The following is a 4,062-nucleotide window of genomic DNA, read 5'->3' as shown; positions in this document are numbered from 1 at the left end:
TTGGACCCAGGGGTGCTTAACCACTGAGCCACATCCCCAGATCTACTTTATATTTTACTTAGAGACAGGGTCTTGCTGAGTTGCTTAGGGCCTCACTAAGCTGCTGAGGCTGGCTTTGAACTTGCAGTCCTCCTGCCTCAGCCTCCAGAGCCACTGGGATTAGAGGCATGTGCCACCACACCCGGCTTATTTTTTATTTTGAGACAGAGTCTCTCCAAGTTGCTTAGGTGCTTGCTCACTAAGTTACTTGAATCCCCAAGTCCCTTGAACTTGGGATCCTCCTGCCTCAGCCTCCAAAGTTGCTGGGATTGCAGGCATGCGCCACCGCGCCCGGCCTGTTTTGTAAGGTCTTGAGGTGTCTTCTAAGTCAAGAGGCTTCACTTGCTCAGTGTCTACTTCTTTCCCGTTTGGCCAGTCTGCCTCCTCTAGAGAGGCGTGAAGAGGATCGCCCCACCCAGGAGAGGCTGAGCCTGGGGGTGTGCCCCTGAACCCCGCCAAGCCTCCCTGTGCTCAGGCCTCTGTGCTGGGCCAGGGCTGGCCTGTCACCCTCCTCCGTTTCTGCCTTTGCTTGACCTTGTCCAGGGCCTGGCCTCCAGCCCTGACCCTGCCTTCTCTTCTGTCACATGACCCCATCTCCTATCCCAGGAAAGTCCCCCACTTCCCATCAGACCTCAGAGAAGTCAAATGAACCTCAATATTTCTTCACCAGGAAAAGCTACATCCTAACCAAGCTGACTGGGAAAAACAAGACTTCTAAAAAAAAAAACAGTCGATGAAAATCCCCTAAACGGGCTGGGGATGTGGCTGCATGCGTGCAGCCCAGGTTCGATCCTCAGCACCACATACAAACATGTTGTGTCCGCCGAAAAACTAAAAAAATAAATAAAAATATTGAAAATTCTCTCTCTCTCAAAAAAAAAAAATCCCCTAAATGATTATATTTTGGCAAGGGAAGGAAAAAAAAAAAAAACAGCAGTATTTCACAAACTGGATGTCTGGCCATTGCAAAATCGTCCTCAACTCTCCCAACTTCCCGGAGAGACGGAAAGAAGAATTCGTCCACAGCCACTCCTTATTTCCATTTGGGTCTTCAGTGCAGGCCCAGGTTGGTTTCAAAAGCACAGAAATGAGGTGGAGGGAAACAGCTCACATGCTGAAATAAAGGAGAGAAAACATCTGCATCTAGTCCATCATCCAAACCCTTCAGGGTCCTGCAACCCTTCTCTGTGCCTTGACACTCAGCCTTCATCTCATGGTCCAAAGCTGCTGCTCCAGCTCCTGCCCTTGCACCCTGACTCAGCCAGCAGATCTGACCCAGAGATCACCTGTGCTTTTATCCAACTGGCTAGGCCTTGCTTACCTTAGTCAGGGGCTACCATGCACCCGTCTCTGGCCTGGAGAGGCAGTCCGTGAAACCAGACGACCCAGGTCTGGATCACGTTCAGCTCTGTGACCATGAGTCCTCGAGTCTCTGGCCTCCATTTTCTCTTCTGTGAAATAGGAATAATACAGACTTCTACCTCCCAGCGTGGGCAGGGGAATGGATGAGCAAGGGTGCCAGGCAAATATCAAGCTCTCACATTCTTTATTACTATTCTTTGATGAGTCGATGAATGAACTTAATCGTCAAATTGTAAGGTAGACAGAAAAGTGTAAGATGAACCCCACTCTCCAGGAGTGAAATGGAGTCATTAAAAAGGTTGCTGGGGACACAATAGGTACAATTGTTTCCATTTTACAGACAAGAAAACTGAGGTTCAGGGAGTTAAGTAACCAGCTCAAGGTCAATGTCACCAGTGTCAAAGCAAAAGCCCAGGCCCCAACTCCACCTTCAGCACAGCTCCCTCGTTAGAATTCTGCACTCAGTGAGGTGGTATTTCTGAGGGTACAGGTGGCTCTCACCAGGGAGGAGGTCCTGGTCCCTGCTGTGCAGGACAGCGGGCATGAGACCACCCAGGCTTCCAGTAGCTGGGCTTCTCTGGCAGGATCTGCCTGGGTCTCACCTGCTCAGGTGCCTGGCCTGCCCAGGCCCTGCAGGAAGTCCCCTGGGAAAAGTTGGCCCACCCCACCCCTGCTCGCTGGTCAACTCTGGGCAGGCTGGCTCTCTGCGGGCCAGGAGGGGCCTGGCACTGTGCCTGAGACAAGCAGCTCCTCCCTGCTGGAGGAGCCAAGGAGCCAGAAGTTGCCCCCAGGGGAACCAGGGAGCGCTCTCAGGGTCAAGTGGAAAGCGGGGGTCTGGTGTCTCCTGAAAGGATTTAGAAATGTCCAGGATGTGTCACCTTCTTTGTGCCAGGTCCTATTCTCGGCGCTGACTCCCATGACCTCATCCACCCCAGCAGGTGGGGACTGTTGTCATCCGGGTCGCTCAAGGAAGGGCCCTCCAGGCCCTGGGCATCCTCTGCCCTGCAGACGCCTGCTGGGCCCTCTGCCGTGCTCCGGCCACCTGCGAGGAGGAAATAAACCGGGAAACGCGATGTCCCCCGCCCGCGCAGGCCCACAGCCTCCCGGACGGTCCGCGCCCGCGGCGCGATGCCCGCTCTCCCCGCGGCCTCTCGCCCCCGCCGAGGGGTCATCTGGGGACGCGGCGCCAACGTCCCCCGCAGCCCCCCAGACACACCCTCCCGCGGGGGCCACGGCGGGCCCGTGCTGGGCGCCAGGAAGGGGCCGAGGGTGCGGAACGCGGGGCTCAGGGCTGGGGCCGGGGGCCGAGGCTGCGGGTCGCTGGTGGCCGAGGAGGTTTTGGACGGAGCCACCGCAGAACCCGGAGCCCTTTTCTGGCTCGGGGGCGCCCCCTGGAGGGCAGATCCTTCATCGGGTGGGGCGGCCGCCCAGGACCCCAAGGCCCCGGCTCCTCCGCTCTGTCCCCTTCCACCCTCTCCCCCACCCAACTGGGGGTCTATGAAGACTGTGCGTTGCCACCTCAAGTACCAGGGACAAAGGGAGAGAGCGGAGGGTGTCCACACCGCGGGGGACCGTGGCTTTGCATCCCAGCCCCACCCGCTGCCATCCGCGAGCACTTATGCACTGCGGGGAGCACACACCGGGCACCCGCCTGCCCCGTGACACACTGCAGACATGGACAGGCATGCACGCCCAGGCACACGCACACGCGCACACCGGCACATCGCCGCAGACACTCTGCCCTCTCTGGGTGGGGGACAGCACTGCTCCTCATCTTGCCTCCCCTGATTCATCATCAGACCCCTGGGTATGCTGCAGCATGCCATGTCCCCCAGGCCCCCGGCCTTCCATACCCTTAACAACTCAGTTCAACAGAACCGGGTCTTTATAAGTAGTATCCCTGGCTCCCTGGGATCCCCAGGTGGTGCCCGCCTTCCAAACCAGGCCAATCACATATCACCCCTGGAGGGCCAGGCCCCGGGGGGGGGGGGGCAGAAGATGGGGTGGACTAGCCCAGCTGTGTGAATGGGGGTGACAGTGGGCTTCTGTGACCACTCCCTGACCAAAGCGAGTTGGTTCTGATGGTGGGCTTTTAGGTGAAGTGACAGTCTGGGGGGAAGCTGTCCCCAACCTTGTTTTTGAGTCATTAATCTTCCCCCTCCCTGAGTTGAAATGCCGCTCCGATCTGTCTCTGTGTCTCCACTGTTCTGTGAACCTATTCTGCACTGGACAGACCGGTCCTCTACTCACAGGGCAGCAGTCCTCCCACCTGGACTTCAGCCTGAGCCTCCTGCCGCCTCACTCACACTGGAAGGGATTGTCCTCAACACTCAGACCTGGAGCCCCAGTGGGAGGTGAGCGTCTCACCCCATTGGTGAGCTGGAGAGAGAAACTGGACCCGGGCCTGTCCCCTACCCATCACTCCGACCTGGGGAGCTGGCGACATATGCAGGGCCAGCAGAGCTCTGCCTCCATCCTCTCAGGGTCCCCGTCGGACAGAGAGTGAAGCTGACGGTTTGTGAGTAGGAGAAAGGCCCACATTTAACTAATGCAAGTTTTACAGGGCGCAGGAGCCCTCCTGCAGGGGCAGTGGGAGCCAGCTGTGTGCGGGGTGGACGGAACAGTGGGCTGGGGAGAAGCCACCGAAGGACGCGGGCACTT

General features: G+C 57.7%; 1 long non-coding RNA gene across 1 annotated transcript; it reads right to left on the bottom strand.

Annotated features, from left to right (window-relative positions):
- Positions 1-950: 950 nt before the first annotated feature.
- Positions 951-2,728, bottom strand: LOC124083138 (uncharacterized). The gene is made up of 3 exons (XR_009225405.1): positions 2,280-2,728; positions 1,361-1,490; positions 951-1,153 (listed from the first exon to the last, which is right to left on the bottom strand). It is a non-coding gene; the product is annotated as an uncharacterized LOC124083138 (long non-coding RNA).
- Positions 2,729-4,062: the final 1,334 nt, after the last annotated feature.

This window comes from Marmota monax, unplaced genomic scaffold, assembly GCF_021218885.2.
Source record: "Marmota monax isolate L192 unplaced genomic scaffold, Marmota_monax_Labrador192_F-V1.1 WCK01_AAM20220418_F8-fsc00051, whole genome shotgun sequence".
NCBI lineage: Eukaryota > Metazoa > Chordata > Mammalia > Rodentia > Sciuridae > Marmota > Marmota monax.
Note: the sequence above shows the minus strand (reverse complement) of the source record. Positions and strands in the feature narration are given on the sequence as shown.